The sequence below is a fragment of the Agrilus planipennis genome, unplaced genomic scaffold (assembly GCF_000699045.2).
Source record: "Agrilus planipennis isolate EAB-ADULT unplaced genomic scaffold, Apla_2.0 scaffold99, whole genome shotgun sequence".
Lineage (NCBI taxonomy): Eukaryota > Metazoa > Arthropoda > Insecta > Coleoptera > Buprestidae > Agrilus > Agrilus planipennis.
The window spans coordinates 554,320-570,277 of record NW_020442412.1 but is presented as its reverse complement, the minus strand read 5'-3'; the positions used below and the strand labels follow the sequence as shown (position 1 = coordinate 570,277).

Here is a 15,958-nt window from a genome sequence, read left to right as displayed (position 1 = left end):
AAAACCTTGTTTTTCTTGGTCAGGCCGGAAACTTATCAATCCACCCTCGTAAAGCCCCTCCGGATGTCCTCCAAACTAGGACAATTCGGGGGAAACCAGGACGGATGGCAACCCTACCGGTATATCATCTGCAAATCGAAGCTTACTATTCTCTTGCCCCTCTATACCTATCCCTACGGGTGTACTGGCTTTAATGAAGTTGATCGCGTCTTCGATGTGTAGATTAAAAAGTAGCAGTGACAGTGTGCATCCTAGTCTGACTCCCTTCCTAATATTTACTTCTCTACGTTGCTGCTCCAGCTCTAATATAACTGCATGTTGCTCTTTATACAAACTAAGTATCACTCTTCTATCTTTGTAAGTCATCCCTACTTTCTTAAGTATATTTAACATCTACTGCAATTTAACATTATCAAAAGCTTTTTCTAAATCTACAAATCCTATATACGCACTCTTTCCTTTTTCAATCGTTTTCCCTATTGTTACCCGCAAAGCTAAAATGACCTCCCGCGTTCCTGTATTTATTCTAAACCCAAACTGATCTTCCTCTAATAGTTCTTCCGCCCTTTTTTCCATCCTTCCCTGAAAAATTTTAGTTAAGATTTTGGACGCATGGGAAATTAAGTTAATTATTCTAAATTTCTTGCATCTATCCGCGCCTTTCCTTTTAGGTATGGTTACTACCACGTTCTGTTTATACTCCTCCGGGACTTTCCTCGTCTCGTAAATGTTACTATCTAGCTTATACATACGATCTCTAACCTCTTGTCCTGCAAACTTTAGAATTTCTGCATGTATCCCATCTATACGTTATTATTCTTTAAGTTTTTTAATGCTACATCGAGCTCTTCTCTCATTATGGGATAATCTAGTTCATCTATTTCCACATTATCTCCCTTTTCTAATATGTATCTCCTAACTCATGGCCTACCTATAGGTTCTCTAAATATTCTTTCCAACTGTTGTTTTTATATTATTACTACTGTACCCTAGTTCTCTAAAATTCCTTTTAATTATATTATAAGTCTCATCCGTTTTACCTACTTCAAACATTTCTTCTACATCTTTACACCTCATACCAAGCAACTGTTCCTAATTGTTTTCTGCTTTATCCTTTTTGTCCTTCTTCGTCTGTCCTATTTTGTATTTCTGCCATTCTTCTATTAATTCTTTTAAGACTTAATACATCTGTAACTGCTAACTTTAAGCACGATTTAAAGCTGTTCCATTCTGTCTCTGTCCTGCCATTCAGTTTTCCCGTCTTCTTTAATATTTCGCCTGTACTTGTACCTAGCCTATCCGGCGTTTCGCTACATTTTAGTTTTTCTAAGTCAAGACATCTCCTACCTTCTCTCCTTTTCATAATTTTCAATTGAAGATTGGTCTTGATAACTACTACGTTATGATCGCTATCTATATCTGCTCCGGGATAACTCCTACAGTCCTTAACTTGATTTTTAAATCTTTGCCTAACAAGCATGTAATCTAACTAATATCTCCTTAAATAACCTGGCATCTTCCACGTATAGCGCCTCCTTACGTGATGGTTGAATAAAGTTTTCGCAACGGTTATGTTTATCATTTTATTAGTCTAACTCCCCTATCATTTCTTTTACCTAATCCAAAAGAACCTGCTATTGCACCATCGTAACCTTCACCTATTACTGCGTTGAGGACTCCTACAACTATTAGTTTTTCTTGCCTTTCCACTAAATTTAACACGTCTTCTACCTCTGCATACACCGCTTCTACGTCTTCATCATTGTAAAATGTTATAGGCATGTAGACCTGAACTATTACCGTTTTTACCAGCTTCTAGTTTAATTTAACCATTGCTATCCTATGGCTCTTTTATAAATAACCTTTTACACTATGTCCTGCTTTCCTACGCATTATGATTCCCACCTCCGAATTACCTTTCACTGATCTCGTATGTATTATTCTACTCCTGAGGTCTCCGGTTTCTGGCCAATGGACTTCGCTAATGCCTGCTATATCTAATTCTAGCCTATTTATTTCAACTTTCAAATTTCTCTAATTTCCCTAATTGTCTCATGGTTCTAACATTCCACGCTCCGACTCGTGAAATATTGCACCTTCCCTTATTGCACTTATTGATGACATCCCCGAGGTAGTCCTCGCCTCGGACATCCGAATAGAGGACTAGTTTACGTCCGGAGTGCTTTACCCCAGAGGACGCCATCATTTGTATTTGGTGTATTTTTCTTGGAAAATCATAATGTAGTTGCATCTCCTTTTCCTTTCACATCGCAATATTATGCATCAGAGTGCCATACCGATTCTCGTGATCTCTGCTACCCTGAGCAATGAAGGAGCTGCTGCCCTCCTTCAGAGACTTGTCTTACTTTGGGTTCTCTTTTTTCTTTCTCCCCAAGTATGGTTAAACCTATGGTCCGACTCCCTAAATAATCGAAACTCGCAAGCCGATCCACCCGCTCTAGTTCATGAAAGTTCAAGCCCCGTCGGATTGGAATATAACTTAAAAAGAAAAGTTTATTTTCTGTAGAATGGTGCTCACATTACCTTAAATATGATTGCTGTTTGGCTAATTCTGATCGTCTTATTACTTTAGCGCGCAATTTCTTGTATTTTTTAGTATTTGGAAGAAATGGTATCCATTTTATTTACATTTCGGCACTGCACTGAGGAGAAAATTGAAGTCTTCTCCATTATTACCACACCGAATCTTAAGCGTAGATTTGTATTTGGCCCTTTTCATATCCGGATTTAACACGCGAAACTAATGTCTGATACAACTTTGTTAACTATTTTCGTATTAGCAGAATATCATTTCTGTATGCAAAGATATTTCAGCCATGGAAAAATGAAAAATTTCAACATTATGTACTTAAACTTCAATATAACTATTTATACGTACAGTAGTGAAATAATAGGAACGACACAGTATAAAGATTTTATACAGTAGGTTCATTCCTTTTTTGCAGGCCATTATAAATTAAGTTTACGTGCACCGAACTGCCATTTACGACGACGATTGAATAGCGTTACCGAAGTGTTTAGCTATTGAATCGTTTAGTTTAGGAAATTTTATAAATGGAAATGCCTTTGAAGTTGATCTACCTTTGATTATTAATAAACACTGATTAAAAAATTAGGATCAACTTCAATGGTAGTTTCCCCTCCTTCCATTAAAAAATTATAGATTCCCGTTTAAAAAAATTGCATGACCTTAAAATCTAAACATAAATTAATTGCCGCTACAAGAACATACGACTTTTGTCAAAAACATCCTCCGAAATGATGAGATCTAATCGATATAAGTATTTCATTGTCACAAGATAAAAGATTTACCCTGTATGTTTTTATGTGCTGAAAAGATTACCATGACTGTAGGTTTTTCGGTTTTGAGAAGAATTAAAGTTTGTTTGCGCCCGATTAAGCTTATATGCCGTTGATTTTCTACCTTACCCAAAAAGTGTTCAATTATTCTCTTCTCGAGCAGGTTTGGACAAACCATTCCGCATTGTGTCCAAAATGTAAAAGTAGAAAGGGTGACTACTTACCGTCGTAAACAGTTAGAATTGCATCAGCACTAACTGCATCACCGACTCCATTTTCCGCCAAACATTCGTAAACTGCTTCATCCCTGTTGGCTCGTACTGGTTCGATTCTCAGTAGGGACTCCCCAACGGCAAATTCGTTTACTTGATATCTAGGCTGTACACCTGCAACCAAGCAATATGTTAAAAGCAGAACGTTACTTCTCAAGTCTGAAAAGATGTCTTAATGTACGTGTCTATGTCCAATCAAGTATTCAAAGTAACCATATACTGTGACAGTGATGTGAGTGAATATGGCTTTCTTTGACTAAACAAAGAAGCAATACAAATCATAAAATTATATAAGTGTAATTTACTTAAACATTATTTCTAATATACTACTCGTATCTGTTAAAACTTCCAGTTTGGTTAGGCTAGACAGACTGCCGCATTTGGGATACCTATACGTAAACGTGGAGATATTATTAGAAAGCCTGCATTGAAAACCTGATCGGCTAAAATTTTTAAAAGGGGTAATTTAATGATCCCATGTTGCATTTTTAGTAACAATACTTTTTAGTGTGGAAATTAATTTCTAAGCAACCTGAATCCGATATTCTTTAAGCTACCCTTTTTGTGTTAATTCTAAAGATCGGCCAACGAATCTGTAGCCGCGACAGAGGTATGCGCAGCGGCAAAGTGGAAGGGATTTAACTAGAACTTATTTCGTACAACGTTGTAGAGTAGTAATCATCGTGTATAGTATATGGAGAGTCACTGCAATATTGAAAGCAAATCATTATTATACTTCGTTTAGTTTCTGTAGCGATGTGGCCTTCAGTTTGACCGGCCCAAAGTAGAAAAGAACAGCACTAGGCCAGAAAAGGAAGGAGACAACTCTCTGCCAAACTCTTAACCGGTGTGGAGCGTATAATCCCTACAGTACTGCACGGAAAAATTGACCATTTTATCCCCTACAATTGCATTGCTCAAATGTGCTGTTATTGCTACCAATTACTACTGAAAATATCAACGAGATGTTTATTTATATTTGAAGACAAATTAAAGGCTTTAACGCGTGTTTTCGACTCGCACTACTATTCATGACTGAACAAAACTTTTGGCAGGTACTGTATAAAAAAGTATATTTAATGAACAAGAGTCGAGAGTATAATGAGCCTTTTTCTCCCTACCTACAATTTTGCCAGCGCGCATCCAAGACATTGGAAAATGAACATCGCTAGAGAAAGTAAATGAAGTATACCAGTATCGTACGCAGCATTGAAATCAGATTTACTTGTTCCTATGACTGTACATAATTCAAGAACAAGCCGAGAGGCATATCGGTCACTCTTTACTCGCTTTCGCTCTCTTTCCCGCTTGTGCGTATCAAGCGGCTCCAGATTCATTGGTCGATCTGTACGTTTCTTCAAGACAATCTCACGATTATTTTTTTTTTTCTTTTGGGTGTTTCATTCCCACCAGCCAGTAATGCTGGTGGGCGGGCAGTCCCTCCGGGCTATGCCGGAAAGTATGGCGGAAGGCCCTCTTCAGCCTGCTTTCAGGAATCATGGGAATCGGTGGGTGGTGGTTCGGGTGAGAAAGATGAGACGGACGAAATGAAGACAGAAGAGAGTGAAAGATTATCTGTGGAATATTACTGCCTCAGCATTCGCCTAAGTGATCCAAGGAAATCACGGAAAAACTTGGACCAAGGCAGACGGACCCGGAATCGAACCGGCGTCCTCCCTAATGCTAAGCAGTGGTCTAGACCTCTAGGCCATGCCGCTCGGTCAAGATTAAATACACACTACACGCTTATGCATTTGTAACCATATACTACAATAAAGCGAAGATCAATTTACCTTTGAAGTTCACTTTTAATATTCAAAAATAATTTTCATAATCGGACACGCTTTCTAAGGATAGCTTCATGTTAGCTTCTTCGATTTAACAAAAAATTTATTTGCCTTGTGATATTCATATTTAAACAGTAGGTACCCTTACTTGATAGCTTCTTTCCATTCTTCCTCCACTGTATTATGGGAGGCGGATCAGCACGTGCACTACAGAAAAATGCAGCGACGCCACCTGCCTTCACGTACTGACTCCGAGGCTTTGTAATTATTTGGGGCGGATCTGAAAGAAACAATAAATTTTTATTATTAAGATATTCATTTATAAAAATAAAATCCAAATAACAATAACTCCATGATACTTATAGGTAGGTATATGTATAAACATAAACCTCTCAAAATCTATCAAAAGGTTAAGTTGATTATAAAATTGATAATCTAAATGTAGAATTACTGCAGGAGTACTGTTTCTAGTTTAGCTCATTATTGGTGACACATAAAGGAGTCAATTTTTCAGTTATTATTTATCAACGGTTACTTTGTTTAAATGGCTACAGCGAATATAGCCACAAATGCATTTACAACGCTTTCTACAACAAATAAATCCCTAGCTCGTAAATATAAAATGTGCGACAAAATTTTCATAAAAGAATAACCTTTGACTTGTGGCTTCGCTTAAGTGTCAAAGGTCATCGAAAATACAATAATTTCATAAATAGTCTTGACCTGGATCATCATGATAAAACTGAAGTTTCCGATTTTCTAGGTTAAACATACACCTTGACAGTGACGGTCCGTCTTTATCGAGATGAAAAGAATTTTTTCTTTTCCCTGGAAACAGCATTTTTATTTGGATAGAAAGTAGACCATATTATTTTCTGCAGCCATGACAACGTGTGCATAAGATTTCATGATGATCGGTTGAGTAGTTAAGGTTTGAAATGGTAATAAACAAACAAACAAGCAAATAAACTCACATTTGCATTTATAATATTAGTTAGGAAGGGACACTGCATAAAAGTAGTAGTAATAGGTAAATATAATGTGTATAGTATGTACGTAGTGTAGGCAATTACAAAGAAAGTCCTTTATTGTATTGTAATTACATTTTTTTACAATTTTGATTTTGAATCAGAAACATGTAAAATCAATCTACTTATATATATGTATTTACATATCTATCGTATACAAGCGACGCATGGTGAGTAATCAATATGCGAAACTTTAGAGGACGCTTCAAAAAAAAATGTCGCATTTATTAACTTATACTAGACATTTCTTGGAACATACAATAGTCAGGACGAGTATTGGGAAAACAGGACGATTTGCAACCAATAATGTGTTCTTACTATTTGAAAGTATTTTAATAATAGTTTAAGAAACTTTATATCTAACTATTGAAACAGCTAAAGGTAAATATTAATTCTTGGCAGATTTCATCGTTTCAGTAGTACCAGAACAATAAAAAAAAATGAAAAATAGATACACGGACTGTCAAAACAGTAAAAAGCATCAAATTTCTGAATTATCGCTTCATATTATAATAAGTAAAAGAGCCATGCTACATTTGAATACATTTGCCGAAGAAACCAAAATTCAAGCTACAAATGAACGTTGCTTTGGAAATATTCCAACATTCGATGTCATTAGCCACAGTCTACTTCCAAATGGGATCATTATTTTGGCCATAACGGTAGCATTTCATGTGTGAGGTGGTGAATATGTACAACCTTCTTATGAACATAGTGCTAACCTTTTCCCCTTATGGGTAATATCTTTACAACCCACGTACAAAATGGGCGGAAGTTTTAGCAATTTAGTAGACCTGTCATTTAGCCATTGTCCACAGCCAAGCCGTTTCGAGACTTTTATACCTGTCATAAAACGATTTTATTACCAACCTTGGGAAATTTATTTTCCAACTCTAGAAAACTGCTACATTTTACGTTTATTTAATTGACGTTCGTTATGATTTTATTACCTGAAAATACATCAGATGTTCGAATTATTTTCTGCGACTCAACATCGTACATAACCATAAACTGAAAAGATTAGAATCCGATAACTTACATATTATTACCTTGACGAAACGATTGCATTTTACTTTTTCTTTATAATTCACAACGTAAAAGACGTGAACAAGAATATGAATGGTTTCTTAATAAACAGATGACACGAACAACAGAATCACCCTTTATGTAGAGCAAGAGGAAAATATACTTCAAACTGAAAAGCGCGTATTGTTCAACTTTATATTTTATTTAAATGGGTCTAATTTTGAGACCAAAAGGAAACAACATTATCATCCATATTTACAATAGAGAACGAAACAAATGCGAATGGGTTTCTTTATTTTTATAACCCTCAGATTCTCTGTTCGTTACGCCGTTTAATAGAAGCGTCTTGTTTTCAACCGTAAAAATAGCATATTTTTCACTTTGATATCAATTAAAAGCTGATGGTCGAATCCTAATATCAGTTCAATTTATGATAGGGACGAAAGTTGTTACTTTTGTAACAACAAAATATAAGTATCTAATTGTAAGTGAAAGATATAAATAATTGTTCAATAGCAACGAATTCAAAAACTGTCAAAGCTATAAATATTTAACAATTCCTTGACTGAAACGCGAAGTCAGTAGGTATACTTCGTTTAGTTCCTCTAGCGATGTGACCTTCAGTTTGACCGGCGCAAAGTAGAAGAGAACAGCACTAGGCCAGACAAGAAAGGAGACAACTCTCGGACAAACTCTTAACCGGGGAGGAGCGTATAATCCGTACAGTACTGCACGGAAAAATTGACCATTTTATCCACTACAATTGCATTGGACAAATGTGCTGTTATTGGTACCAATTAGTACTGAAAATATCAACGAGATGTTTATTTATGTTAGAAGACATATTAAAGGCTTTAACGCTCGTTTTAGACTCGCACTACTATTCATGATTGAACAAAACTTTTGTCAGATACTGTATGAAAAAGTATGTTAAATGAATAAGAGTCGAGAGTTTAATGAGCTTTTTTCTCCCTACTTACGATTTTGCCAACGCATCCAAGACATTGGAAGGGGAACACCGCTAGAGAAAGTAAATGAAGTATACCTACCCAACTCTCTAACGGTATTTGGTAATTAGAAACTCTTAAATTGGACAAAAAGTCGTGTTGAAGTACTACACAAACTGGAAAATGAAAATTTTGCAAACGATTAAGAATAGTAAAATCTATTTATAGTTCATTTTGTTGATTGACCATTTACTCACCATAAATTATATATAGGATTGTAGTATCATATAAGAAAAACTTTAAGCAATATGCTGTCAACTCTGAGAAGCACACCTGAGTATGTAGGTGAACCAGACTTTTAATTTTGAAATGGGATATTTCACTAAATTATTTTTGTACCGTATTTTTGAAATAATGTAGGCCAATGAAAAATAATCATTTAAAACAATTATTTTAATTTATTCATGAAATTTATTTTATTTTTGCAACTATTTTCTATTGTACAAATTTGATTTAATACCTACTGTACGCCGTTTACATGGTTCGATTTCTTTGCTCATATACAATGATTATTTTGCAATCCCGTACATATTTAATATGGTACAGGGGTGAAACTTAAGGGACCGTGCCTCCTTTATCAGACTCGTACGACGCAAGACCATTGCAAGATATAAAGTGTTAATGTCTACGTTCTATACCACATTTAGAATAATTTTTAAAAAGGTACCTTAAAAGAATCCAATACAAACCAAATTTTAACAGTTAAATGCTATTTAAAAATATNAAATTAAATAATTTAATTAATTTGAATTCATTTTCAGTCTAAAATGCACGACATGGCAATTTTAAATAATTAACTTCCCAGTATATAGGGAATATATTGTAAAGGGTCCGATCATAAAAATCGCGGTTTTCAACATATTTTGAAAATTAAAAGTGAGCACAGTATCACAACATAATTTAGAGAAGAAGTATGTGGTGTGTGCGGAACGTACCTACGTGCGCAGTCATTTTTTTTCTGATCGATATCGCGCCAATAAGAAATGATATCGACTTTGTTGATGTGTTGATCAAAGCGTATTAACATAATGTGATCCGAAATAAATTACATAACATTCGGTCGAGTAGTTTTCTTGTTTAAACAAAAAACTGAAACTTAGTAAATTCTGGAAAATTTTGAAAAATATTTATGTTTTATAAAAACTCCTGTACTGAAAAATGCCGTCAAAAATCTTGTCACCTGCGAAAATTCCTTAAAATAAACTTTGAACAATTAAAAACAGACGTAATATTAGCAATATACATAAATTTACAAGTTTCAGAAAATTAGAGTATAGTATTAAATGACTAAAAATCATTGGAATTGGAATAAAACTAAAAAAGTATCATGACTTCCTGTACCATTAGTTTTATACGGCACTATGTTCTAAATTATTATTTTTCATTGCCCTTTGCCATACAAAAATAATTTACCAAAATATCCCATTTCAAAATATAAAGCTTGGTTCACCTACATACTCAGGTGTGCCGCCCAGAATTGACGGCATTAGTGCTTAAAGTTGTCTCGTTGGATTTTTAGCATAGCATGTAAGTTATTAAAGGGCCATTATAGCATGAAATACAATTGATGAAAGAAATCCACATTAAACCGCATCTATAGATTATAAAGCAAAAAATATATTTGCGAACTTATTATAATAATCCTTATTAAACAATGTTGCCTTTGCTTTTATGATATTCATCGTAAAAGAAATTGTGCATATAGCAGCTCCGAAGTTGACCGTGGCATGCTTTTTTTTTCATTAATTAATAAAGTTATCACTCAGAAGAAATTAGTTGCATTACATTAGTCAGTTTCGTGATATGAACAGTTTATTTACACGCTACAGATAAAGTAACTAGCTTCATTCAAAATCATGTCAAATATTATATTAATCCGAACTTGAAAGTGGTAGAACACTTCATCAATGATAACATAATAAAATGTTAATGGTTCGCTATAAAATAAATTTAAATGTTCTGTCTTCTAGTTACATGGAAGGGCAAGATATTTCTCTTTGGCTTCTAAAGTTTTTAACCCTTTCTCTTAATACAATTTNCTTAATTTTCGTGTTTTATAGTGTTCCATCACCTCTTGCAAGCTCGGCACTTATTTCTGTTACACCCTGTATACAACACAATGTTTCGAATAGGTACTTGATCCTTTGGATCATCAGTGTTAAAATTCACATTATATAATAAACAAAACGTGTAATTAAATTATTTTCTGTGAATTAACTCAGGCATATTATTTGTTCTATATCGTTCTTGACGTTCAGGAGATAGAAATAATGTGGACGGTGGGCGCTGCGGAAAAGAAAAGATTAGAAGCTTTCGAAAGGTGGTGTTACCGGCAAATGATGAGGATACCGTGGATAGAGCACGTTAGAAATTAAGAGGTATTAGAAAGAATGGGAGAACAGAGGACTCTATCGAAGTCAATAAGAAATAGGCGATGGGTTGGTAGGGCACCTTCTCAGGCATGAAGGTCTAGTAATGGACATATTAGGGGCATAAACGGGAGTTAGGAGGGGTAGAGGTAGACCTAGATTAGATTACTGTTCGCAAATAGTTAAAGACGTGAGATGTTCTAGTTTTATGGAAATGCGAAGGTTAGCTCAGGATTGAAAAGAATGGAGGTGCGTATCCAACTAGTCTTAGGACTGACGACCTTATGATGATAATGTATAGTTCCTGACGAGATATAAGATACCATACGGCCAAATTTTCTAACTTAGCGTGTCTGACCGAGCTTGTTTTTAAGAAAGATATGAGTTGAATAATTACTAAAAATAATAGAATGAAGTTGAAACGAAACGAAATGAAATGAAACGTTTCAATATGATAAAAATTTTCTGCATCCAACTCAAATGTTAAATTGACTAAAAAAATGGAAAACGACAGCATCCTGGAAATAGAAAGTAGTCCTAAGGAGTAGATTCATCTTTTATTAGACGTCATCTAATTCCAGAAATTTGGTGTTGGGAGAAAACACCTATACGAGAATTATCATTAGAAGCCTACAGGTAATTACGCAAAACCATATTTATTTTTTTAAATAATAAAACGGTTACTTGACCTTGACCTTGAGCGCTTCGAAGTACTGCGTTGGAAAATTACACGACTGTTTTCATGTTTTTAGGGTTACGCAAACGACTACAAAAGCTTATCTTTTTGTCATGCGTATGCCTGTATATTACAACCTCCATTCAGTTATTTTTATACTGAATATTTTCTTCTAATTAATTTTTAGACAGATAGCAGTTATTGACATTGTTATACCTAAAAATGTAAAGACGAGTTACAGAGATAAAGGAGTGTCACTTCGTTTGTATAAATAACTACAGGCAGTTATGGAGCTGGAGCAGCAACGTAGAGAAGTTAATATTAGGAATGGATTCAGGCAAGGATGAACACAGTGACCGCTACTTTTTAATGTCTACATCGAGGACGCAATCAACATCACTAAAGACAGTACAACTGTAGGGATAGGTATAGAGGGACAAAAGATTAGTATGCTTAGATTTGCAGATGATATTGCAGTATTAGCATAGAGAAGTAGGAGATAGTTCTAAATAAAATGGAAGCGGTACTGACAAAACAGTACTGTATTAAAATAAATAAAAGTAAAAAACAAAAAACTGTTATGCAAAGGAAAAAAGTAAGGAAAGAGCAAATATAATGATAGGGGACGAAATATTGGAAGAAGTGACTGATTTTAGGTATCTAGGAAGTCAGATAAGTCAGGACGGAAGGAGTAGTAAGGATATAAAGCAGAAGTTAGCCCACAGTCGAATCCCCTTAAATAAAAAGAAGTCACTTCTATGCTCGCAAACGATTAATTTAGAAATTGGAATAAGATTGTTAAAGGTATATGTTTGGAGCGCAGCGCTGTACGGATGCAAAATAAGGACAGAAGCGTTCGAAATTTGGTGTTACAGGCGAATGATGAGGATACCGTGGATAGAGAAGGTTAGAAATGAAGAAGTACAAGAAAGAATAGGAAAAAAGGGGACTCTATGGAAGCCAATAAGAAATAGGCGAGACAAGTTGGTAGGGCACCTTCTCTAGTCAGAGACATATGAGAGGCAGAAACAGGAGTTCAGAGGAATAAAGGTAGGCCTAGATTAGATTACCGTTCGCAGATGGTTAAGGATATGAAATGTTCTAGTTTTAGCGGAAATGCAGAGATTAGCTCAGCATAATATAGAGAGGAGGTGCGTGTCCAACCAGTCTTAGTACTGACGACCTTATGATGATAATGAACAGCAGTTATTGCATGAGTGCGTATGTTTTTATATATTAGCAGAAAAGGTATCACGATGAACAGACTGTTCATCTTTATCCCCATACTCCCGCGTCCTTGGCCTACGTTCTCATATGCATGCATGCGGTTCTCACACTTTTCTACGCTTGTATTGTGCAAAGTCTCCTACACATTTCCTATATATTGATATTCCTATTATCTAGGCTACATGCTAACTTACATCTGTCAACAGTCACTAAAACTAAAACTAAATTAAACTAGGTAATGCATCTCTAAATTTCGCTGTTCTTGTGAAACATTTGATAAGTAAATGTAAAAAATATTTTTTTATTTACACAAAATATTGCTGTCGCCGTATTTATGTACCTATTAAAATGATATACGTATGCTGCACGGAGGTAGAATGATGACCCAGAAAAAGAGACAACGAGATTTTTGGACCGTCTCTCATAATGTGAAAAATGTACTTAAATTTTTTTCACTTACCACATTAAATGCAAAATAGCTGGCACATTTCCCAAATATGCTCTTTGTAAGACTTTCCCTTTCTTTTAGGAACTCCAAATTAATATTACCCCTAAAAATGGCTTTAATGTAAAGTATTCTAAATACCTCATCCTCTTGAACTAGTTTATTACTCAATTTTAAAAATTTTTGATACCTGATTTTATAGGAATATAAAGCAGAGGATAGCGCAGGGTCGTGTCGCCTTTAATAAAAAGAAGTCCTTCTATGCTCGCGAACGGTTAATTGTATGTTTGGAGCACGGCGTTGTACGGGTGAGAAACATGGACAGTGAGCGCGGCGGAAAAGAAAAGGTTAGAAGCGTTCGAAATGTGGTGTTATAAGCGGATGATGAGGATATCGTGGATAGAAAAGGTTAGAAATGAAGAGGTATTAGAAAGAATAGGAGAACAGAGGACTCTATGGAAGACAATAAAAAATAGGCGACATAGGTTGGTAGGACACCTTCTCAGGCATGAAGGTCTAGTCAGAGACATATTATAGACAGAAACAGGAGTTAGGAGGGGTAGAGGCAGACCTAGATTAGATTACTGTTCGCAAATAGTTAAGGATGTGGGTTGTTCTAGTTTTAGGCAAAGTTTAGCTCAGTATAGGAAAGAGTGGAGGTACGTGTCCAACCAGTCTTAGGACTGATAACCTTATGATGATGATCTGATTTTAATATCTTAGACGTAAATTGAATACGTGCAGAAATGACCTCATAATGTAAAAGACATCTTAATTTTCACTTTATTAATTTCTAACTAGTTATTTAAACTAATTGCTTAAGTTCATTTTATTTATCGTAGCTACGATATCCAGGTAAATCATTTCAATTTTTTTATATTTGATTAATAATTTCACGAATTTTTGCCGTTTTTTTTATAATTTATAATTGAAAATTGATATACTTAGTCATGGCCAATTGAACATGTGTGAGATCACACACAGACGAGCCTACTGTAGAATATTCCTGTAAGTCAGTACGTCTTTATTTACTATCACCTACTTATTCCTACTGCATCATCTTTTGTTGGATAAACGAAGAATAAAAAGAACGCTCATTTCCTGTAAAGATCTAAAGGTGGAAGCTAATAACATCTAGGCAAACAACATCCTGCGAAAGTTCATCATGAAAAACCGATCCTGAAGATATATCAATGTCTCCTGTACTTTATATTATAATCCTTTAGCAGGAGAAGTTTCGAAAGGTTAAATGATGTGAGCATTACGTATAATTTATCTTTCTTCGAGTACGCGGATTTGGTCTTACATTCTTTAGATGGTAGCTAAGTAGTTCGTAAAGAACCAAAATGGTTCAGGACTATTTAATAAATGAACAGTGCACGTTATAATACGAAGTTCCTAAAATGAATGGTAATTTTTAATACCGCTATATAAAAACGTCTCAATTGCCTAATATAATATAAAATAAAAGAGCAAAATAATGGAATGCAGCATTTTGCAATTTAAGACATTGTTTTATTAATTACTAATAGTGGTCAATGTTAATATGGAACATCAACTTGAACTCACTTTTCGATTTTGAATCACTACAAATTAATGAGGAATGTATTTTTGTTGCTGTTGTCACCCCCCCACCGAGAATGAACTATTTTCCTAATTAATTTGAGGAAATTTGTAGTGGTTCAAAATCGAAAAATGATTTCAAGTTGATGTTGCATTTTTGAAAATGTTTCGACCTATTCAGCCTTTTACAGGAGTTTTAAAACAATAGCTACGTTAGTCACAAATAAAAAGGAATTTGTTTGCTTTATTTATTTATTTAAATAATTTTCCATAAGGAACGAATACTAGAATCTTTAAATATAATTATAAAGTATTTCATTCGAAATGAACAGTAGAGAAAATAATACAAATATTAATAAAAACTAAGACGGTCTACTTTATTCCTAGACGTTTCTTTAGAGAACATAGAGGATCCTAAACATAGCAATGTCGACAAAATTCAAAAAACCTAACCTAACCTAACCTATCCTTGGCTGAATAAAAAATAATAGAAACGTTCAATCAAAATCGAACACAAATTATACCTTCATTGGATGTTAAATTTTCATAACCACTATATGCAAGTTTAGTCAAATTGACACTACATACACTCATGTAAGAAAGTACCCTCCACAAATAAATTAATAAACAGAAAAAAACAGTAATCTAATCTAGGTCTACCTCTACCCCTCCTAACTTCCGTTTCTGTCTCTAATTTGTCTCTGACTGGATCATTATGCCTGAGGTGTCCTACTAACCTAACTTGCCTATTTCTTATTGACTTCGATAGAGTCCTCTGTTTTCTTACTCTTTCTAAAATATCTCTTCATTTCTAACCTTCTCTATCCACGGTATTCTCATCATTAGCCTGTAACACCACATTTCGAACGCTTCTAACCTTTTCTATTCCGCCGCGCCCACTGTCCATGTTTCGCACCTGTATAGTGTCGTGCTCCAAACACAGACCTTTAACAACCTTTTTAGAATTTCTAAATTAACCGTTCGCGAGCATAGAAGTGAATTCTTTTTATTGAAGGTGTTGCGGCTTCAATTAATATTTGTATATATATATATTCAATTTTGTTAGTGTTTGTAATTTTGTAAATATTCAATTTTGTTCGTGTTTTTCAGGTAGTCAATGTTGTATTTTATTCTAGTTGTATTCAATTTTAATGTATTTATTTCTGTAGGTATAGATAAATATTAGTTTCTTAGAATAGGTAATGCAGCAATTTTAACGAAGAGATCGGACCAGGTA

The 15,958-nt window shown here is 34.7% G+C and overlaps 1 protein-coding gene across 1 annotated transcript in view; it reads right to left on the bottom strand.

The window, feature by feature from the left end:
- Window positions 1-15,958, bottom strand: part of LOC108734103 (tyrosine-protein phosphatase Lar-like) — a 652,463-nt gene that overhangs the window by 303,823 nt on the left and 332,682 nt on the right. Inside the window, exons 3-4 of the mRNA XM_018465504.1 lie at window positions 5,529-5,660; window positions 3,546-3,707 (exon numbers count right to left, since the gene is read on the bottom strand). The gene's annotated coding sequence lies outside the window, so the exon portion shown is untranslated. The remainder of the gene's footprint in view (window positions 1-3,545; window positions 3,708-5,528; window positions 5,661-15,958) is intronic.